Source organism: Macaca thibetana, chromosome 19 (assembly GCF_024542745.1).
Source record: "Macaca thibetana thibetana isolate TM-01 chromosome 19, ASM2454274v1, whole genome shotgun sequence".
Classification (NCBI taxonomy): domain Eukaryota; kingdom Metazoa; phylum Chordata; class Mammalia; order Primates; family Cercopithecidae; genus Macaca; species Macaca thibetana.
This window is the reverse complement of record NC_065596.1, coordinates 45,730,042-45,754,866: the sequence shown is the minus strand read 5'-3', so window position 1 is coordinate 45,754,866 and position 24,825 is coordinate 45,730,042. Positions and strand designations below refer to the sequence as shown.

Below are 24,825 nucleotides of genomic sequence, written 5' to 3'. Positions count from 1 at the left end.
TGTAATATTGTTTATAATATCCGGGGAGGGGGAGAGAATGATATTACTCCCAATATCACAGAGTGTACACCAACCTGTGATATTATTTGTAATATCCGTAAGGGGAAGAATAATATTACTCTCAATGTCACAGGAAGTGTACACCCTTCTGTGATATTGCTCAAAAGATCCAGTTATGGAGAGGATGATATTACTCTCAATATCTTAAACACCCTGTATGTAAACCCTCTGGGATGTTCCTCATAATATCCAGAGGGAGAGAGGATGATATTACTCCCAATATCGCATGAGGTGTACACCCTTCCTGTTATATTGTTTCTGATATCTAGGAAGGGAGAGGATGATATTACTCCCAATATCGCAGGGGGTTTACACCCCACCAGTGATGTTGTTCCTAATATCCTGGATGGGAGAGGATGATATTACTCCCAATGTCACAGGGGATGTACACCTTCCCTGCAATATTGTTCGTAATATCTAGAAAAAGAGAGGATAATATTATTTTCAACATTGCAGTAGGTGTACACCTTCCTTGTTACATTGTTGCTAATATCTAGGGTAAAAGATGATATTACTACCACTATTGCAGAAGGTGTACACCCCCCCCGTGATATTGTTCCTAATATCCAGAAAAGGAGAGGATGATATTACTCCCAATATTGCAAGGGGTGTACATTCACTCTGTGATATTGTTCCTAATATCCAGGAAGAAAGAGAATGATATTACCCTTAATATCAAAGGGAGCGTCCCCCGCCCATGATATTGTTTCTAATAGTCAGGAAACGGAAGGATGATATTACTCCCAATATCTCAGGGGTTGTACACCCTCCTCTTGTGATATTGTTCCTAACATCCGGGGGAGGTGAAATAGTATTATTCCCAGTATCACAGGGGGTGTACACACCTGTCGTGATATTGTTCCTAATTCCCATGGGGGAAAGGATGATATTACTCTCAATATCTCAGGTGAATGTACACCCTCCCTGTGACATTGTTCCTAATATCCAGGGTGGAAGAGGATGATATTACTCCCAAAATCACAAAGGGTGTACACCCCTCTTGTGATGTTGTTCCTAATATCCAGGGGGAAGCGGATAATATTACTCCCAATATCACAGGGGATTTACACCCCCCTTGTGATATTGTTCCTAATATCCAGGAAATGAAACGATGATATTACTGTGAATATTCCAGGGGGTGTCCTCCCCTCTGTGATATTGTTCCTAATATCCAGGTTGGGGAGACGATGATATTTCTCCAAATATCGCAAGGGGTGTACACCAACCCTATGATATTGTTCCTAATACCCATCGGGGGAGAGGATGATATTACTCCCAATATCAAAGGGGGTGTACACTACCTTTGTGATATTGTTCCTAATATCCATGAAGAATGAGGATGATTATTACTTTCAATATTGCAGGGGACGTACACGCTTCCTGTTATGTGGCTCCTAATATTCAGGCGAAAAGAGGATGATATTACTCCCAATTTCGAATGGTGTGTACACCCACCCTGTGATTTTTTTTTTTTTTTTTTTTGAGACAGAGTCTTGATCTGTTGCCCAGGCTGGAATTCAATGGCACAATCTCGGCTCACTGCAACCTTTGCCTCCCAGGTTCGAGCAATTCTCCTGCCTCACCCTCCGGAGTAGCTGTGATTACAGGTGCCTGTCACCACGCCCGGCTAATTTTTGTATTTTTAGTAGAGACACGGTTTCACCGTGTTGGTCGGGCTGGTCTTGAATTTCTGACTTCAAATAATCCACCCGCCTCGGCCTCCCAAAGTCCTGGGATTACAGGCATAACTTTCCCTGTGATATTCTTCCTAATATTCCAGAAAAAAAGAGGATATTACTCCCAATATCGCAGGAGGTGTACACTCCCCCTGTGATATTGTTCCTAATATTCAGAGGGGGAGAGGATGATATTATTTTCTGTATTGCAGAAGTTGTACACCTCCCCCGTGATGTTTTTCCTAATACCCAGTGGGGGAGAGACTATTAGTCGCAAAATCACAGAAGGTGGAAACCCCCGTTTGATATTGTTCCTAATATTGGGGGGTGGGGAGAGAATGATATTACTCCTAGTATCTCAGGGCATGTACACCCCCACTGTGATATCGTTCCTAATATCCAGAACGGGAGGGAATGATATTACTCCTAATATCACAAAGGGTATACACCCCTGCTGTGATATCGTAAATATTCTGTGTGTACACTCCCCCGTGTTATGGTTTGTAATATCCAGGGGGGAGAGGGTGATATTTACCCCCATATTATGGGGGATGTACACCCTTCTGTGATATGGTTCATTATATCCAGGGAAGAAAAAGGTAATATTGCTCCCCATATCGCGGAGAGCGTACACCCCCATGTAATATGGTTCGTAATATCCAGGAGTGGAAAGGATGATATTGCTCCTTATATCAAGGAAGGTGTACACCTTATTGTTATATGGTTTGAAATATCCAGAGGAGGAGAAAGTGATATTGCTCCCCATATCGCGGAGGGTGTAAATCCCCCGTGATGTGATTGGTAATATCCAGGAAAGAAAAGGGTGAAATTGCCCCCAATATCGCGGGGGGTATACTCCCTTCTTTGATATGGTTCATAATATCCAAGAGGGGAGATGGTGATATAGCCTGCCCTATCGGGGAGGGTGTTCACCCTCCTGTGATATTTTTCGTAATATCCAGGGAAAGAGAGGATGATGTTACTCCCAATATCGCAGAAGGTTTACACCATTCTGTGATATTGTTCGTGATATCCAGGGAAGGAGAAGATGATATTACTACCAATATCGCAGGGGGTGTAGAACTCCTGTGATATTTTTTGTAATATCCAGGAAAGGAGAGGGTGATATTACTCTAATATTGCAGAAGGTTTACACCCCTATGTGATATTGTTCATAATAACCAAGGAAAAAGAGGATGATGTTACTCCCTATATCACAAAGGGTGTATACCCATTTGTGATATTGTTCATAATATCCAGGGGGAGAGAGGATAATATTACTCCCAATATAGCAAGGGGTGAAAACTCCCCTGTGACATTGTTCATAATATTTAGGGAAAGAGAGGGTGATACTACTCCGAATATCACAGTGGGTGTACACCCCCCTATGATATTGTTCCTAATATCCAGAAGGGGACAGGATGATATGATTACCAATATCGCAGAAGGTGTACACCTTCCTCTGATATTCTTCGTAATATCCAGATGGGAAGAGGATGATGTTACTCCTAATATGGCAGGGGGTGTACACCCCCTTGTTTTATTGTTTGTAATATTCAGGGGAAGAGACGATTGTATTACTCCCAATATCGCAGGGTGTGTACATCACTCTGTGATGCTGTTCATAATATCCAGGGGAGAAGAGGAAGTGTACACCCTCCCGGTGATATTGTTTGTAATATCAAGAGGTAAAGAGGATGATATTACTCCCAATATTGCAGGGTGCATACACCTTTTTGTGATATTGTCGTAATATTAAGAAGGGGAGAGGATGATGTTACTAACAATATCACAAAAACTGTACACTCCCTGTGATATTGTTCATAATATCCAGGAGAAGAGAAGATATTACTCTCAATCTCGCAGAAGATATATACCACCCTGTGATATGGTTCATAATATCCTAGGGGAAAGAGGATGACATAACTCTCAATATCGCAATTCCCTGTGACATTGTTCATAATATTCAGTGGGAAAAAGGGTAATATTACTTTCAGGCCGGGCGCGGTGGCTCAAGCCTGTAATCCCAGCACTTTGGGAGGCCGAGACGGGCGGATCACAAGGTCAGGAGATCGAGACCAGCCTGGCTAATACGGTGAAACCCCGTCTCTACTTAAAAAATACAAAAAACTAGCCGGGTGAGGTGGCGAGCGCCTGTAGTCCCAGCTACTCGGGAGGCTGAGGCAGGAGAATGGCGTAGACCCGGGAGGCGGAGCTTGCAGTGAGCTGAGATGCGGCCACTGCACTCCAGCCTGGGCGACAGAGCGAGACTCTGTCTCAAAAAAAAAAAAAAAAAAAATTACTTTCAATATCGCAGGCGGTGTACACATTCCTGTGATATTATTTATAATATCCAGAGTGAGAGAATATATTGCTCCCAATATCACAGGAGGTGTACACTCCTCTGTGACATTGTTTGTAATATCCAGGGAGGGGAGAGGATACTATTACTCCCAATATCTCAGGGGATGTACACCCCCCCTTTGATATTATTCCTAATATTCAGAAGAGGAGAGGATGATATTACTTCCAAAATCGCAGGGGGGTGTACACTCCCTCTGTAATATTGTTTCTAATATTCATGAGTGGAAAGAAAGATATTACTCCCAATATTACAGGGGGTGTATACCACACTGTGATATTGTTCACAATATTCGGGAAGGGAGAGAATGATATTACTCCCAATATCAAAGTAGGTGTACATCTCCCTGTGATATTGATCGTAGTATCCAGAAGTAAAGACGAGAACATTACTTCTAATATCACAGGGGATGTACACCTTTGAATACTGTTCATAATATTAAGGGGGGAGGGGATGATATTTCTCCCAATATCGCAAAGTGTGTGCACCACCTGTGACATAGTTCCAAATACCCAGAGGAAAAAAAGGATGTTATTACTCTTAATATCTCAGGGAGTGTACACCCTCCTGTGATATTGTTTGTAACATCCAGAAGAAAGAGGCTGATGTTACTCTTAACTTCACATGGGGTGTACTCCATGGGATATATTATTCATAATATCCAGGGGGGAAGTGGATGATATTAATTTCAATATTGCAGGGAATGTACACCCCTTGTACATTGTTCATAATATTTAGGGAGAGGGTGGAGTGTACATCCCACTGTGATATTGTTCGTAATATCAGGGAAAGGAGAAAATGACATTCCTCCCAATATGGCAGGGGGTGTACACCACCTATCATATTGTTCAAAATATCCAGGAGGAGTCCCAGCTACTCGGGAGGCTGAGGCAAGAGAATGGCGTAAACCCGGGAGGCGGAGCTTGCAGTGAGCTGAGATCCGGCCACTGCACTCCAGCCTGGGCGACAGAGCGAGACTCCGTCTCAAAAAAAAAAAAAAAAAATCCAGGAGGGGAGAGGATATGTCTCCAAGTATCACAAGGGATGTACACCCCGCTGTAATATTGTTCCTAATATCCAGGGGGTAAGAAGATAATATTACTCCCAATATTGCAGGACATGTACACTCCCCTTATGATATTGTTCTTAAAACTCATGGGGAGAAAGAATATTTCTCCTAATATCACAGGGGGTGCACATCCACCCTGTGACATTGTTGCCAATACCCAGCAATGGAGAGGATGATATTACTTTCAATATCGCAGAGGATGTACATCCTTCTGTAACAATGTTCATAATATCCAAGGCAAGAGAGGATGATACTACTTCCAAAATTGCAGGGCGTGTACACCTCCCGATGATATTGTTCCTAATATCCAGTGGGGAAGAAGATGATAATACTCCCAATATCGCAAAGGGTGTACACACCCCCTGTGATATTGTTCCTAATATAAAAAGAGGAGAGGATGATATTATTCCCAATATCACAGAAGGTGCAAAACCCCCTGTGATATTGTTCACAATATTTTGGGGGAGAGGATTATATTGCTCCCAATATCATAGAGTGTGTACATCCCCCTATGATATTGTTTGTAATATTCAGTGGAAAAGAGGATGACATTTCTCCCTATATCACAGAAAGTGTACACCCCCCGTGATATTCTTTGTAATATCTAGAGGGGAAGAGGATGATATTACTACCAATAAAACAGGGGGTGTACACTTATTGTTATATTTTTTGTAATATTAAGGGGGGTAGAGAATGATATTACTTCAAATATCGCAAAGAGTGTACACTCCCTGTGATATTGTTCCTAATATCCCGAGGCGGAGAAAATGATGTGACTCCCAAAATCGCAGAGGGTGTACACCACACTGTGATATTTTTTGTAATATCAAGAAGAGAACAAGATGATATTACATAATATCCACGAGGGGAGAGAATGATATTACTCTTAATATTGCAGAGGGTGTACACTTTCCTGTGATATTGTCCATCATATTTATGGTGGAAGAGTAGAGTATGATATTACTCCCAATATCGCAGGAGGTGTACACCCCCTTGTGATATTGTTTGTAATATCCAGGGAGGGAGGGGATAATATGAGCCTCAATATCACAGGGGGTGTTCACCCCGCTGTGAAATTGTTTGTAATATCCGGAAGAAAAGAGGATATTATTTCCAATATCCTAGAGAGTGTACACCCCCCTGTAATATTGCAGAGGGTGTACACCCCCCTGTGATTTGGTTAAGGGGGTGTACATGCCCCTGTGATTTTGTTCATATTATCTAGGGGGAAAGAGGATGATATTACCCCCAATATCACAGGAGGTGTAGAACCCCATATGATATTGTTCATAATATCCAGAAGGGGAGAAGACGATATTACTCCCAATATCATAAACACCCTGTGTGTACATCCCCCTGTGATATTGTTTGTAATATCCAGCAGGGAGAGCATGATATTCCTCCAAATATCACAGATAGTGTACACACCCCCATGATATTGTTTGGTATATCTGGAGGGGAAAGGATGATACTACTTCCAATATCACGGGGCCTGTACACCTTCCAGTGACATTGTTTCTAATATCTAGGGGGAAAGAGGACATTACTCCCAATATCACAAGTGTGTACACACACCCCCGTGATATTGTTCCTCATATTTGGGAAGAAAGAGCATGATATTAATCCCAATATCACAGGGGATTTACACCCCTCACTGTGATATTGTTCCTCATATCCAATGTGGGACAGACCTATATTACTCCTAATATTGCAGGGGGTGTACACCCCTCCTTTGATATTGTTTTAATATCCAGAGGCAGAAAGAGTATCACTTCCAATAATGCAGGGTGTGTACACACACACTGATATTGTTCTTAACATTCAGGGAGAGAAAGGACAACATTACTCTCAATTTGCAGAGTGTGTACCCCCTCCCTTGATATTGTTCCTAATATTCTTGGAGGAGGAGATGATGATATTACTCCCAACATCACAGGGTGTGTACACCCCCTTGTAATATTGTTCCTAATATACAAGGGGGAGAGGATGGTGTTACTCCCAATATTGCAAGGGGTGTACACCCCCCTTGTGATATTGTTCCTAATATCTCGAAGGGGAGAGAATGATATTACTCTCAATATAGTAGCAGGTGTACTCGTCCCCTGTGATATTGTTCCTAATATCCAGGTGACGAGAGAATAATATTACTCCCAATACCGCAGGATGTGTACATCCCCCTGTAATATTGGTTTTAATATCGGGGGTGGGGGAAGGATAATATTACTCCCAATATCACTGGGTATGTACACATCCCTTGTGGTATTGTTTCTAATATCCAGTGAAGAAGAAGATAATATTACTTTCAATGTCATAGAGGGTGTACACCATCTCTGTGATATTGTGCCCAATATCCAGGGGGGAAAGGATGATATTACTTATCAACGTCCCATGATATTGTTTTTAATATCCAGGGGGGGCCGGGCGCGGTGGCTCAAGCCTGTAATCCCAGCACTTTGGGAGGCCGAGACGGGCGGATCACGAGGTCAGGAGATTGAGACCATCCTGGTTAACATGGTGAAACCCCGTCTCTACTAAAAAAAAAATACAAAAAACTAGCCAGGCGAGGTGGCGGACGCCTGTAGTCCCAGCTACTCGGGAGGCTGAGGCAGGAGAATGGCGTGAACCCGGGAGGCGGAGCTTGCAGTGAGCTGAGATCCGGCCACTGCACTCGAGCCTGGGTGACAGCGCGAGACTCCGTCTCAAAAAAAAAAAAAAAAATATATATATATATATATCCAGGGGGAGAGAATAATATTACTTCCAATATCACAGGGGGCATACACCTTCCCTGTAACACTGTGTTTAATATCCAGAAGGCAAGAGGATGATATTACTCCCAATATCAAGAAGATGTACACCCCCCCAGGATATTGTTCCTAATATCTAGGGGAGGAGGATTATATTACTCCCAGTATTGTAGGGGGTTTACATGCCCTTGTGACATTTGTTGTGGGAAGTCAGGGACCCTGAACAAAGGGACCTACTGAAGCTGCTGCAGAAGAATATAAATTGTGAAGATTTCATTGACATTATTAGTTCCCCAAATTAATACTTTTATAATTTCTTACACCTGCCTTTACTGCAATCTCTGAACATAAATTGTGAAGATATCATGGACAGTTATCACTTCCCCAATCAATACTCTTATAATTTCCTATACCTGTCTTTACTTTAATCTCTTAATCCTGTCATCTTCATAAGCTGAGGATGTATGTCTCCTCAGGACCATGTGATGATTGAGTTAACTCCACAAATTGTTTGTAAAACATATGTGTTTGAGCAATACGAAATCTAGGGACCCTGAAAAAGAACAGGATAACGACAATGTTCAGGGAACAAGGGAGATAACCATAAGGTCTGACTGCCTGCAGGGCTGGGCAGAACAGAGTCATATTTTTCTTACTGCAGAAAACGAGTAGGAGAAATATCGCTGAATTCTTTTCCCAGTAAGAAATAACCCTGGGAGGCCGGGCACGGTGGCTTACACCTGTAATCCCAGCACTTTGGGAGGCCGAGGCAGGTGGATCACGAGGTCAGGAGATCGAGACCATCCTGGCTAACATGGTGAAACCCTGTCTCTACTAAAAATGCAAAAAATTAGCCAGGTGTGGTGGCGGCGCCTGTAGTCCCAGCTACTCGGAGGCTGAGGCAGGAGAATGGTGTGAACCCGGGAGGTGGAGCTTGCAGTGAGCCAAGATCGCGCCACTGCACTCCAGCCTGGGTGACAAAGCAAGACTCCGTCTCAAAAAAAAATAAAAATAAAAATAACCCTGGGACGGGAATGCATTCCCAGGGGAGGCCTATGGACAGCCACTCTGGGAGTGTCTGCCTTATATGGTTGAAGATAAGGGATGAAATATGCCCTGGTCTCCTGCAGTGCCCTCAGGCTTGCTAGGATTAGGAAATTCCAGCCTGGTGAATTCTAATCAGACCATTTCTCTGTTCTTGAACCCTGTTTCCTGCTAAGATGTTTATCAATGACAATGCATGCACAGCGGGACATGGAACCTCATTAGTAATTCTAATTTCACACTAGCCTTGTGACTTTGCTCTGCCCTTCTGCCCTTGTGATCTTTTATTGCCATTTGAAGCATGTGATCTCTACGACCTACTCCCTATTCATACCCCACTCCTCTTTCGAAATCCCTAATAAAAACTTGCTGGTTTTACAGCTCAGGTGCACATCATGGAACCTGCTGATACGTAATGTCACCCTCGGAGGTCCAGCTGTAAAATTTCTTGCTTTTATACTCTTTTTCTTTATTTCTCAGACCAGCTGACACTTAAGAAAAATAGAAAAGAATCTACATTGAAATATTGGGGGCTGGTTCCCCGATAGACCTTGTTCCTAATATCCAGAAAGAAAGAAGATGATAGTACCCCCAATATCACAGGGCTTGTGAACCCCACCTGTGATATTGTTTCTAATATCCAGGAAGGGAGAGAATGATATTACTCTCAATATTGCAGGGAGTGTGCACATCCCCTGTGATATTGTTCTTAATATCCAGGGAAAGAGGGGATGATATTACTCCCAATATTGCAAGGGTTGTAAACCCCTCCCCGTGATATTGTTCTTAATATTTAGTAGGGGAGAGGATAATATTACTCCCAGTATCACAGGGGGTGTATACACCCTCTTTGATATTGTTCCTAATATCCAGGGGGGAGAGGATATTATTTTCCATATTTCAAAGGGTGTACACACCTCCCCATGATATTGTTCCTAATATCCAAAAAGGAAGAGGATGATATCACTCCCAATATCACAGGAAGTGTACACCCCCTCTTTTATATTGTTTCTAATATCCAGGGAAAATGAGGGTGATATTACTCTCAATATAGCAGAAGGGGTACACACCCCTGGGATATTTTTCCTAATATCCAGGGGAAAAAAGAAGTTGATATTCTTCCCAGTAGAGCAGGGAATTAATTACCCCTTTGTGATATTGCTTCCAATATCTAGGGGAAAAGAGGATGATATTACTCCGAATATCACACTGAGTGTAAACCTGTGACGTTGTTGCTAATATCAAGGGGGGAAGAGTATGATAGTACTCCTAATGTCACAGAAGGTGTACACTTTCCCTGTGATATTGTTCCTAATATTTGGAAGGGAAGAGGATGATATTACTCCCACTATTGCAGGGTGTACACCGCCCCTGTGATATTGCTCCTAATACCCAGGAAAAAGGAGAATGATATTACCCCAATATCTAAGGGGGTGTATACCTTCCCTGTGATATTACTTCTAATATCCAAGTGGGGAGAGGATGATTTTACTCCCAATATTGCAGGAGGTGTACACCGCTCTCCGTGACACTGTTTCTAATACTCAGGCTGGGAGAAAGAGTATTACTCCCAATATCACAGTGATATTGTTTACCTGTGATATTGTTTCTAATATCTAGTGGGGGAGATAATTATATTACTCTCAATATCACAGGGGGTGTACACCCCCTGGGATATTGTTTTTAATATCCAGAAGGGGAGAGGATGTTATTACACTCAATATCACAGAAGTGGTACACCCCCCGGTGATATTGTTCCTAATATCCAGGGGTAAAGAGGATGATATTACTGCCGATATCACAGGGGGTGTACACCTCTTTCGTGATATTGTTCCTAATATCTGGGGGGCAGAGAATAATATCACTGTCAATATCACAGAGGGTGTACACCCCCTCTGTTATATTGTTCTTTATATTCGGGGGGTAGAGGATTATATTACTCCCAATATTGCAGGGGTTGTACACCCCTCCTGTGATATTATTTCTAATATTTAAGTGGAAAGAGAATGATATCACTCCCAATATCAAAGGAAATGTGCACCTTTCCTGTGATATTGCTTTTATTATGTAAGGGGGCAGAGGATGCTATTAAGAACAATATCACAGGGGATGTACACCCACGTATTGATATTGCCCCTAATATGTATGGGGAAAGAGGATAGTTTATTTCCCAGTATCGCAGAGTGTGTACACCCCCCTGTGATATTGTTTCTTATATATACAGGGGGAAAAGATAATATTTCTTCCAATATCGCAGGGGGGTGTACAAACCCCTCTGATATTGTTTTTAATATCCAGTGGGGGAGAGAAGGATATTACTCCCAATATCGCAGGGCGTGTACACAACCCCTGTAATATTTTTCCTAATATCCAAAGTAGGGGGACAATGACATTACTTTCAATATCACAAGGGTTGTACACTCCCCTGTGATGTTGCTTCTAATATCCACGAGGAGAGAGGATGATTACTCCTAATGTGGCAGGCTTTGTACACCTTCCCTGTGATAAGGTTTCTAACATCAAGTGGAGGAGAAAATGATATTACTTCCTATATCACAGAAGGTGTACACTTTCCCTGTGATATTGTTCCTGATATCCAGAAGGGGAGAGGATAATATTACTCCCAATATCACAGCAAGTGCACATACACCCTGTGATATTGTTCCTAATATACAGGGGTGGGAGATGATACTGCTCCCAATATCGCAGGGGTGTACACCCCCCAGTGATATTGTCTCTAGTTTCCAGGGGGGGTAAAGATGATATTACTCCCACTATCACAGGGAATGTAAATCCCCCCGTGATATTGTTCATAACATCCAAGGAAGAGAAGATAATATTACTCCCAATATCACAGGGGTGTACAACTACGTGTGATTTTTTTTTAATATCCAGAGGAGTAGAGGATGATATTACTCTCAACATCGCAGGAAGCTTACTTACAACTCCCTTGTGATATTGTTTCTGATATCCAGGGAGGTAGAGGATGATATTACTCCCAATATCACAGGGGATGTATGCCCCCCCGTAACATCGTTTCTAATAACCAGAGGGTGATAGGATGATATTATGCTTAATATGAAAGGGGGTGTATACACCCTTGTGATATTCTGCCTAATATCCAGGGGGGAAGAAAATTATATTAATTTTAATATTTATGGGGGAAAAGGATGATATTACTCCTAATATCACAGGGGCTGTACACCGACCTTTTGATATTGTTTTTAGTGTTCAGAAGAGAAGAGGATAATATTGTTCCCAATATCAGAACAGGTGTAAACTCCTTCTGTGATATTGGTCCTAATATCCAGGGAGGGAGAGAATAATATTACTACCAATATAGCAGAAGCCGCCCACCCCCCACTGTGATATTGCTCCTAATATCCAAAGATAATAAAGGTGATATTACTCCCAATATCACAGGAGGTGTACACACCCCTTGTGATGTTGTTTTTTAATATGCAGGGAGGGGAGAGGATGATATTACTCCCAGTATCGCAGGAGGTGTATACCCCTGTGTGATATTTATTTTAATATTTATGGGGGAAGGATGATATTACTCCCTATATCACAGAGGGTGTACACCCTCTTTAATATTGATCCTAATATCCACGGCGGGATAGGTGAGATTACTCCCAATATCGCAGAAAGCCTACACATGCACACACACCGGTAATATTGTTTTTAATATCCAGGGGGGAGAGGATGACATTGCTCCCAATTTCGCAGAGTGTGTACACCCACCTTTTGATATTGTTTCTAATATCCAGGGGTAAAGAAGATGATATTACTCCCAATATCACAGGAATTGTACACCACCTCTGTGACATTCTTGTGAATATCCAGGGGAAAAGATAATAATATTACTCCCAATATTGCAGAGCGTGTACACCCCTCAGTGATATCGATACTAATATTTTTCAAAAGAGGTTGATGTTACTCCCATTGTCACAGGATATGTACACTCCCCCTTGTGAAATTGTTCATAATATTCGGGGGGCAGAGCATAATATTACTCCCTATATCAAAAAAGGCGTCTGCCCTCCTTATAATATGGTTCCTAATATCCAGGATATTACTTAATCCAGGATATTTGTAATATTCTAAATATTAGGAACCACATCACAAGTTCCCGTGATATGGGGAGTCATATCACCCCTTCTCCCCCACTCCCCGGATATCACAAACCATATCACAGGGTGGTGAACACCCCCACGAGATGGAGAGTAATATCACCCCCCTCTCCCGCAGGAGGGTGGACACCCAGGATCTTTAAGATATATTAAGTAATATCATCTCCCCTTCTGGATATTACGAACAATATCACATGGGGGTGTATGCTTTCTGCGATATTGGGATTAATATCATACTCTCCTCTTTTGGATAATATTAGGAACAAGATCACAGCAGTGTGTACACCCTTTTCGATATTGAGAGTAATATCTTCTTTTCCCTGCCTGCATATTAAAAACAGTTTCAAAGGAGGAGTGTATGCCACCTTCAATATAGGTCGCAATATCATTTTCTCCACCGCTGGATATTAGGGACAATATCACAGGGGAGTGGACACTTCCTGCGATATTGGGAGTAATGTCATCCTCTCACCCTCTGAATATTAGAAATATTATCACAGGGTGGGTGTGCACTCCCTTCCATAATGGGTGTAATATCATCCTCTTCCTTTCTGGATATGGGAACAATATCACATGAGGGTGTACATTCCCTTGATTTGGGGGTGTAATATCATTTTCTCCCCCTCTGGATATTAGGAACAGTATCACAGGTTGGTGTACATTCCCTGCGATATTGCGGGTAATATCGTGCTCTCCCCCTCTGGATATTAGAAACAACATCACAGGAAGGGTGTATACCTTTTGCGATATTGGGTGTAATATCATCCTCTTCCCCATTGCTATTAGGAATAATATCACAGGGAGGGTGTACACTCCCCTGCAATATTAAGAATAATATCATCCCTTCCCTACATGGATATTAGAAATTATATCAGAGGGGTGGTGTACACTTCCTGCGATATTGGGAATAATATCATCCTCTCGCTTTATTAATATTAGGAAAAATATCACAGGGATGGTGTACACCCCCTGCGATTTTGCAAGTAATATCATGATCTCCCCCCACCACTGGATATAAGCAACAATATCACAGGGGGTTTGTACATTTTCTGCGATATTAGAAGTAATATCCTCTCTCTCTTGAATATTAGGAACAATATTACAAGGGGTGGGTACAACCCCTGAGAAACTGTAATATCATTCTCGCCTTCCCTGTATATTAGGAAAAATATCACGGTGAGTGTACACTCCCAGCGATATTGAGGGTAATATTATTTTTCCCCTTCTGGGTATAAGGAACAATATCGTGTGGGGGGGGTGTACAATCCCTGCGATATTGGGAGCAATATCTTCTTCACCCCCTGGATATTAGAAACAATATCACAGGAGGGGTGTACATTCTCTGCGATATTGGGGGTAATATCATCCTCTCCCCCGCTGGACATTAGAAACTATATCACAGGGGTGGTGTACATCCTCTGCGATATTAGAAGTAATATTATCCTATCCCACCGTGGATATTAAAAACAATATCTAGGAGGGGGTGTTCACCCCTTATGACATTGGAAGTAATATCATCCTCTCATTTCCTGAATATTGGAAACAATATCACAGAGGGCGTGTACACTTCTCTGATAATGGGAGAAACATCATCTTCTCCCCCTCTGGATATAAATAACAATATCACAGGAGGGTTTACACCCCCTGCGATATTGGGTGTAATATAATCCTCTCCTTCCCTGGATATTAGGGACAATATCACAGGCGCGGTGTACACCCCCTACGATATTGGGCATAATATCCTCGCCTTTTCTGGACATGAGAAACAATATCAGAAGAAGGGTGTACACCCCCTGCGATGCTGAGTGTAATATCATCCTCTTTCCCCCCAGATATTAGGAACTATATCACGCGGGGGTCTACACCCCCTGCGATACTGGATGTAATATCATTTTCTCCCTTCATAAATATTAAAAACAATATCACAGGGGCGGTGTACACCCCCTGCGATATTGCTCATAATATCAACCTCTCCCGCCCTGTGTATTAGTAACAATATCACAGGGGGGTTGTACACCTTCTATGATATTGGGAGTAATATTATCCTCTCCCCCGCCAGATACAAGGAACAATATTACAGGGAGTAATATCGTTCTCTCTTTTACTGGATATTAGACACAATATCACAGGGGTAGTGTTAACCCCCTGCGAAATTGGGAGCAATATCCTTTTTACCCTGGATATTAAAAACAATATCACAAGAGGGTGTACACCTTTTGCAATACTTGGAGTAATATCATCCTCTCGCACCCTGAATATTAGGAACAATATCACTGGATGGGTGTACACTCCATGTGGTATTGAAGGCAGTATCATCTCCTCCTCCCCTGAATATTAAGAATAATATCACGGGGGGATGTGTACACCCCCTGCGCTATTAGGAGTAATATCACCCTTTCCCCTCTAAATATTAGAAATAATATTCCAGAAAGGGTATACACCCCCTGCGATATTGGGAGTAATATCATCCTCTCCCCGACTGGATGTTACGAACAATATTACAGAGGGCGTGTAAAGAAAGTAATGTCATCTTCTCCCCCTCTAAATATTAGGAACACTATCACAGGGTGGGTGCACACTCCCTGCGATAATGAAAGTAATGTCATCCTCTCCCCCTCTAAATATTAGGAACACTATCACAGGGTGGATGTACACTCCCTGAGATATTGAAAGCAGTATCATCCTCTTCCAGCCTGGATATTATGAACAATATCATGGGGGGGGTGTACACCCCTTGCGATATTGGGAGTAATATTATCCTCTCCCTTCCTGGATACTAAAAGCAATATCACAGGGAGGGTGTTCACCCCCTTTGATACTGGAAGTAATATTATTCTCTTTTATCCTGGATATTAGGAACAATATCACAGGGGGTGTGTACACCTCCTACAATATTGGGAGTATTATCCTCTCCCCTTCTGGATATTAGGAACGATATCACAGGAATGTGTACACTCCCTGCGTTATTGGCGGTAATATCATCCTCTCTTTTCATTGATATTGGGAACAATATCACAGGAAGGGTGTACACTCTTCCTGCGAAATTAAGAGTAACATCTTCCTCTCCCTCCGTGGATATTAGGAACAATATCACACAGTTGGTGTACACCACCTGCGATATTGAGAGTAATATCATCCTCTTCACCCACTGAATATTAGGAAAAATATCACAAGGAGGGTGTACACCTCCTGCGATAGTGGGTGTAATATCACCTCATTCCGCCTGGATATTAGGAACAATATCACAGGGGGACGGGACATCCCCTGCGATGTTGGCAGTAATATCATCCTCTCTCTTTCTGGATATTAGGACAAAATCACGGGGGTGTACATTCTTTGCGATATTGAGAGATTGGGGTGTACACCCTTTGCGATATTGAAAGTAATATCATCTTCTCCCCCTCTGGATATTAGGAACAATATTACAGGGGAGGTGCACACCCACTGCGATATTAAGAGTAATATTATCCTCTCCCTTCCTGGATATTAGGAAAAATATCACAAGGGGATGTACACCCTCCTGCGATATTAGAAGTAATATTATCCTCTTCATCCCTTCATATTAGGAGCAATATCTTGGGGAAGGGTGTAAACTCCCTGTGATATTGAGAGTAATATCATCCCTTTTCCCCCTATATATTGGGAACAATATCACAGGGGGTGTGTACACCCCGTGCGGTATTGCAAGTAATATTGTCCTCTCCCAACCTGAATATTAAAAACAATATTACAGAAAGGGTGTACATGCCCTGCCATATTGGGAGTAATATCATCCTTCCCCCCTCCCACCCCGGATATTAGGAACAATATTACAGAGGGAGTGTACGTCCACTGCGATATTAAGAGTAATATTGGCCAGGGGCAGTGGCTCACGCTTGTAATCCTAGCACTTTGGGAGGCCGAGGCTGACTGATTGCCTGAGCTCAGGAGTTCAAGACCAGCCTGGACGACACGGTGAAACCCCATCACTACTAAAATACAAAAAATTAGCCAGTCGTGGCGGCGTGCGCCTGTAATCCCAGCTACTCAGGAGGCTGAGGCAGGAGAATTGCTTGAACCTGGGAGACGGAGGCTGCAGTGAGCCAAGATCGCACCACTGCACTCCAGCCTGGGAAAAAGCGAGACTCCATGTTTAAATACATATACACACATATATTTACATAACAATATTACAGGGGTAGTGTACACCCATTGTCATATTAAAAGTAATATTATCCTCTCCCTTCCTGGATATTAGGAACAATATCACAGAGGGAGTGTACACCCCCTGCGATATTGGGAGTAAAATCATCCTTCTCCTTCTGGTTATTAGGAACAATATCATGGAGGGGTGTACACCTTCTGCGATATTGAGAGTAATATCCTGTCCTCCCCTGGAGGAGAGGAACAATATCACAGGGGTGGTGTACACCTTCTGCGATATTAGGAGTAATATCATTCCATCCCCCTCTGGATATTAAAAACAATACTACATGGGCGGTGTACACCTTCTGCAATATTGGGAATAATATCATCCCATCTCCCTCTGAATATTAGGAACAATATCACATAGGGGGTGTACACCCCCTGTGATACTGGGAATAATATCATCCTCTCCCCCTGTGAATATTAAGAACAATATTACAGGGGCAGTGTACACCCTCTGTGATTCTGGGAATTATATCATCTCCCCCATTAATATTGGGAAAAATATTACAGGGGCGTTTTACATCCCCTGCGATATTTGAAGTAATATCATCATCTCTCCCCTTAAATATTAGGAACAATATCATAAGGCAGTGTACACCCTTTGCAATATTTGGAGTAATATCATCCTCTCCCCTTTGTATATTAGGAACAATATTATATAGGGGGTGTACACTCATGCGATATTGGGAGTAATATCATATTCATCCACCCTGGATATTTAACACAATATTACAGGGGGGTGTATGCCCCCTGCAATATTGGGAGTAATATAATCGTCTCTTCTTCTGTATATTAAGAACTATATCACAGGCGGGGTGTACACACTGTTTGGAAAAGCTGAGTGTTTGGAGAAGCTGAGGCAGGGCTTCCATGTCTGACATAATGTAAAAAAGTCTTGGAACATGTCCGGGGTCCAGGGTCTAAAACCCCTTGTGGTCTTTGGAACACCAAGCTCTGTGCTAAAGGGTGGAAGGCTACCCTGATACACCATAACCTAAGCCCAAGGCATAAAACCCCTTGTGGCTTGGATAGAATCCAGGGCTCGTGGCTCTGGAATAGACTTGCTGGCTCCTTGCTCCTTGCTCTCCCAGGATCCATTGTATCTTGAGTTAAAAGAACCTGCTCTCCATTAACTCATGTGCAGAACATATGTTAAACTGTCACAACTGTCAATCATGTGCTTACTGCAACATGCCCTTTTGACCCCCACCTTCTCACCACCTGTTTCTTTGTTTGATCACCAATAAATAGTCTGGGCTTCCAGAGCTCAGGGCCTTCACAGCCTCCACACTCGCGATGGCCCCCTGGACCTACTTTCTCTCCCAAACTGTCTTTTCTCATTCCTTTGACTCCGCCAGACTTCCGTCACCCCCACGACCTGGTGTTGGGTCCGATCACCCCCACACACACCCTGCAATATTGGGAATAATATCATCCTCTCCCCTCCTGAATATTAGGAATAATATCACAGGGGTGGTGTACACTCTCTGCAAAACTGGGAGTAATATCATTCTTTCCCCTCTTGATATTAGAAACAATATCACAAGGGGGTGTACACCCTTTGTGATATTTGGGTTATTGCCATACTCTTTTCCCCTAGATATTAGGAACAATACCAAGAGTGGGTGTACACTCTCTGTGATATTGAAAGCAGTATCATCCTCTTCTCCCCTGAATATTATGAACAATATCACACGGGAGTGTACACCCCCTGCAATATTGTGAGTAATATCCATCCTCTCCCCCTCTGAATATTAGGAACAATATCATAGAAAGGGTGTACACCCCCTGTGATACTGGGAGTAATATCCTCTTCCCTTCTGGCTATTAGAAACAATATCACATTGAGAGTGTACATCCCCTGCAATATTGGAAGTAATATCCTTTTTCCCTCTGGATATTAGGAAAAAGATCACGGCAGGGGGGTGTACGCCACTTCGATATTGGGATTCATATCATTTATTCCTCCCCTGAATATTAGGAACAATATCATATGAAGGGTGTACACCCCCTGCGATATTGGGAGTGATATCATCATCTCCTCCCCTGGATATTAGCAACAATATCAAAGGGGGGGTGTACACTCCCTGGGATATTGAGAGTAATACCACACTTTCCCCCTATGAACAATATCACAGGGATGGTGTACCCCCTCTGAGATATTGGGAGTAATATCATCCTCTCCAGCCTCTGTGTATTAGGAACAATATCACAGAGGTAGCGTACACCCCCTGTGATATTGGGGGTAATATCATCCTCTCCACCCCTGGACATTAGGAAATATATTACGGGGGGGGGTGTAAACCCCCCGCAAGTAATATCATTGTGAGTAATATCATTTTCTTTTCTTTTTTTTCTTTTTTTTCTTTTTTTTTTTTTTTGAGATGGAGTCTCGCTCTGTCTCCCAGACTAGAGTGCAGTGGCCTGATCTTGGCTCACTGCAACCTCCACCTCCCAAGCTCAGGAGATTCTCCTGCCTCAGCCTCCCTAGTAGCTGGGACTACAGGTTCGTGCTACCATGTCTGGCTAATTTTTTGTATTTTTAGTACAAATGGGATTTCATTATGTTAACCAGGATGGTCTCGATCTCCTTACCTCATGATCCACCTGCCTCAGCCTCCCAAAGTGCTGGGATTACAGGCATGAGCCACTGCGCCCTGCAAGTAGTATCATTTTTTTTCTACCCCCCGGATATTAGAAACAATATCAGAGGAGGGTGTACAGTTCCTGTGACATTGGGAGTAATATTATCTTCTCTTCCCCTGGATGTTAGGAACAATATCACAGGGTGTGTACACCCCCTGCGATATTGAAAGTAATATCATCATCTCCTTCATTGGAAATTAGGAACAATATCACAGGGGTGTCTAAACCTTCTGCAATATTGGTAGTAATATCATCCTCTCCCCCGCTGGATATTAAAAACAATATCACAGGAAAGCTGTACATCTGCTGTGGTATGGAGAATAATATCATCCATCCTCTCTTCCCTTGGATATTAGGAACAATATCACAGAAGAATGTACACCTCCTGCAATACTGGGAGTAATATCATCCTCTCCCCCACTTGATATTAGAAAAACAACACAGATGTGCACACCCCCTGTGACTTTGGGAGTAATATCATCCAATTCCTTCTGGATATTAGGAACAATATCACAGGGTGGGAGGTGTAGGCCCCCTGCTATATTGGGAATAATATCATCCTCTTCTCCCGTGGATATTAGAAACAATATTACAGGGGCTGTGTAGACCCTCTGCGATATTGGGAGTAATATAATCATCTTCCCACCTGGATATTAGGAACAATATCATAATGGGGGTGTACACCCTTTGCGACATTGGGAGTAGTATCATCCTCTCCCCCCCGGATATTAGGAACAATATTATGGGGGCGGTGTACACCCACTCTGATATTAAGAGTAATATCGGCCGGGCGCGGTGGCTCACGCCTGTAATCCTAGCACCTGGGGAGGGTGAGGTAGGCGGATTGCCTGAGCTCAGGAGTTTGAGACCAGCCTGGGCAACACCGTGAAACCCTGTCTCTACTAAAATACAAAAAATTAGCTGGTCGTGGTGGCGTGCGCTTGTAATCTCAGCTACTCAGGAGGCTGAGGCAGGAGAATTGCTTGAACCTGGGAGACGGAAGTTGCAGTGAACCGAGATCATGCCACTGCACTTCAGCCTGGGAAACAGAGCGAGACTCTGTCTCTTAAAACATAAAAAATTATTTAAAAAAAAAAAAAGGCGGGCACGGTGGCTCACGCCTGTAATCCTAGCACTTTGGGAGGCCAAGGCGAGCGGATCATGAGGTCAGAAGATCGAAACCATCCTGGCTAACACTGTGAAATGCCATCTCTATTAAAAATACAAAAAATTAGCCGGGCGTTGTGGTGGGCACCTGTAGTCCCAGCTACTCGGGAGGCTGAGGCAGGAGAATGGCGTGAACCTGTGAGGTGGAGGTTGCAGTGAGCCAAGACCGTGCCACTGCTCTCCAGACTGGGCCACACAGCAAGACTCTGTCTCAAAAAAAAAAAAAGAAAAGAAAAGAGTAATATCATCTTCTCCCTTTCGGGATATTAGGAACGATATCACAGGGGGAGTGTACTACACCCCCTGGGATATTGGGAGTAGTATCATCCTCTTCACCCCTGGATATTAGGAACAATATCACAGGGGGTGTACACTCCCTGCAATATCATCCTTCTCCTTCTGGTTATTAGGAACAATATCCTCCTTCTCCATCATCCTCCTAATAAGGAACAATATCACGGGGGGTGTACACGTTCTGCAATATTGGGAGCAATATTATCCCATCCCTCTCTGGATATTAGAAACAATACCATGTGTACACCCCCTGTGATACTGGGAATAATATCATTCTCTCCCCTCATGAATATTAGGAACAATATTATAGGGGCGTTGTACACTCCCTGCGATATTGGAAGTAATATCCTTTCCCCCGTAAATATTAGGAACAATATCACAAGGGGGTGTACACCCTTTGCGATATTTGGAGTAATATCAACCCCCCTGGATATTAGGAACAATATTACAAAGGGAGTGTACACTCCCTGCGATATTGGGAGTAATATCATCTTCACCCACCGTGGATATTTAACACACTATTACGGAGGGGGGGAGGTTGTACACCCCCTGCGATATTGGGAGTAATATCATCTTCTCTCCCCCTGTATATTAAGAACAATATCACAGGTGGGGTGTACACCCCTGGCAATATTGGGAGTAATATCATTCTTTCCCCCCTCCTAAATATTAGGAATAATATCACAGGGGTGGTGTACACCACCTGAGATATTGGGAGTAATATCATCCTCTTCCCCCTAGATATTGAAAACAATATCACAGCAGGGTTTACACTCCCTACGATATTGGTAGCAATATCATCCTCTCTTCCACCTGATTCTCTGTAGGACACGCACAGGGACTTTGTGAGAACAACAAAGAAAGCCAAGAGGTGAGAACACAAATGTCTGCCTTTAGGAGGATGCCCAGGCCGGTGCTGGGGCAGGGAGCCTAGGAAGGCCATTCGGGTTGACAGCAGCCAGGATCTGTGTGTCCAGTAGAGGGCGACCCTTCACACTGCTGGCTTTGGAAAGACTCCTTCCATTTTACAAAAGTGTAATTAAAACAAGGCTGCCATTAGGGGTTGCTAAGGTGATGAGCTCTCGCCTCTTCTGGCTTGTGGAGGCTATGACATTCCTTGTCTCATGCCCACATATCGCATTGCCCTTTCTCCCCAAATTCAGGCTCACATCACCTTCTTGTGAACTTAATCTCTCTCTGCCTCCCCCCTTATAAAGACACTTGTAGGCCAGGCGCAGTGGCTCATGCCTGTAATCTCAACACTTTGGGAGGCTGAGGCAGGTGGATCACCTGAGGTCAGGAGTTCAAGACCGGCCTGGCCAACATGGTGAAACCCCATCTCTACTAAAAATACAAAAAATTTAGCCAGATGTGGTGGCAGACGCCTGTAATCCCAGCTACTCGGGAGCCTGAGGCAGGAGAATCACTTGAACCCAGGATGCAGAGGTTGCAGTGAGCCGAAATGCACCATTGCAATCTCGCCTGGGCGACAAAAGCGAAACTCCATCTAAATAAATAAATAAATAAATAAATAAATAAATAAATAAATATTTTTATAAAGGACATTTGTGATTCCATTAGGGTATAGCCAGATAATCCAGGAGAATCTCCCAACCCTGAGATATTTAACCTAGCCAGGCATGGTGCTGCAATCCCAGCACTTTGGGAGGCTGAGCTTGGAAGATCTACTGAGTTCAGTTCAAGACCAGCCTGAGCAACATGGTGATACCCTGTCTCTACTAAAAATACAAAAATTAGCCAGGCATGGTGGCATGAACCTGTAGCCCCAGCTACTCAGGAGGCTGAGGCACAAGAATCGCTTGAACCCGGGAGGTAGAGGTTGCGAGAGGAAATCACCCCACTGCACTCCAACCTGAGCAACAGAGGCAGACTCCATCTCAAAAAACAAAACAAAACAAAAAAAGGTATTTAACCTTATCACATATGTGAAAGCCCTTTTGTCATAGAAAGTCACTTTCACAGGTCACAAGCTATAATTCCCATTTATGTGGGGGGCCCTTATTCAGCCCACCGCACAAGAGAAACTTCAGAATACTCAGTCCATACACAGAAGCATTTGAATAAAAGCCTCCATTTCCTGCCCTGCATACTAGAGCATGGTAAAGTCTTTTCCTCTTAGTCATACCTCCTTCTGCTGCCCCGGAAGTAGATGGGTTCCCTTGCCCCTCCCCAGCTCTAACGTCTGAAATTGGCGCCATTTTACCACATCGTACACTCATTGACAGGCCACTTTCTGTCAGATCGACGTAAATCCCACGTAACTTCTCTTCAGGGGTTAGTCATAACGTAACTTGGTGTGAAACCAACAAAACCGCCTATTATGTTTTCCATGGATTCATGTATGTCATATATACAGAACAGGATCATGGAAAGTTTAGCAGAGTTGGGAGCTGATTATTTCACCCAAGAGATAGGAAAATTGCTAGAAGATAAATTAATGGCATATGGAATGATCGAGGCGACTATCTTAAGGCGGATGCTTATGTTTCCAGTCAAGAAGATACTGGTATATGTACTAAGGAAAACAGCTTCATTTACATGCAACCTGTTGTACATGCATTCTAAAGACGACATACATTTCTTCAAAAAGATTATGGGACACCAACCAAAACAAGTAAGTGTTGCTTAATTTCTGTTTATAAATCTAGGATGATCTCTGCATTATAGTAGGGAAATCTTAAAAGACAACATCACATACTAATGGTAAAAAAATGATGCGACATGAAAAAGTAACAGCATGAATACATCCAATTGCTATTTGTGAATTGAAAAACTAAATTTTAAAAAAATTAGCAGATTGTGAATGCATTACTAATGATAAATTCTGTATTTTTTTTTTTTTTCTGAGACAGAGTCTTGCTCTGTCACCCAGGCTGGAATGCAGTGGCACGATCTCAGCTCACTGCAACCTCTACCTCCCGGGTTCAAGCAATTCTCCTACCTCAGCCTCCTGAGTAGCTGAGACTACAGTCATACACCAACAGGCCTGGCTAATTTTTGTATTTTTAGTAGAAACAGGGTTTCACCATATTGTTCAGGCTGGTCTCAAACTCCTGACGTCTGGTGATCCACCCATCTCGGCCTCCCAAAGTGCTGGGATTACAGGCATGAGCCACCATGCCCAGCCAAATTCTGCAACTCATACCCATCTTTCTGCGACTACACTAAAGTTTTTCTTCCTGAATTGACGATGTTTCTGTGGTCTTACATATCACCGCAGAGCAATTTACATCGTTACTATTACTTTCATCTCACTAACTCCTCCTCCAGTCAAAAAAAAAAAAAAAATTGTCTTTAAGCTATGGAAATGAAGTGTTACTCAGCTGGGGTGACGTTATGTTGTGTTTCTGGGGTGTGACTTCCTGCTCATGTTGGGGTGAGACTGTGGGCTGTGGGCTGTGTGCTGAGGAGGAGGTCT

The 24,825-nt window shown here is 43.0% G+C and overlaps 2 protein-coding genes across 11 annotated transcripts in view; one reads left to right on the top strand and one right to left on the bottom strand.

Moving 5' to 3' along the window:
- BCKDHA (branched chain keto acid dehydrogenase E1 subunit alpha) overlaps positions 1-24,825 on the bottom strand; it is a 446,963-nt gene that overhangs the window by 270,166 nt on the left and 151,972 nt on the right. Inside the window, exon 1 of one of the 10 annotated variants that reach the window (XM_050768482.1) lies at positions 13,194-13,199. The exons of 6 other annotated variants lie outside the window; for them this stretch is intronic. The gene's annotated coding sequence lies outside the window, so the exon portion shown is untranslated. Of the gene's footprint in view, positions 1-1,129; positions 1,134-7,187; positions 7,192-11,978; positions 11,983-13,193; positions 13,200-24,825 lie in introns of those variants that run through there. 3 more of the 10 variants (XM_050768492.1, XM_050768484.1, XM_050768485.1) reach the window with 3 other exon arrangements.
- The window catches only part of DMAC2 (distal membrane arm assembly component 2), a 188,174-nt gene that overhangs the window by 125,682 nt on the left and 37,667 nt on the right, over positions 1-24,825 (top strand). The window lies entirely within an intron of this gene.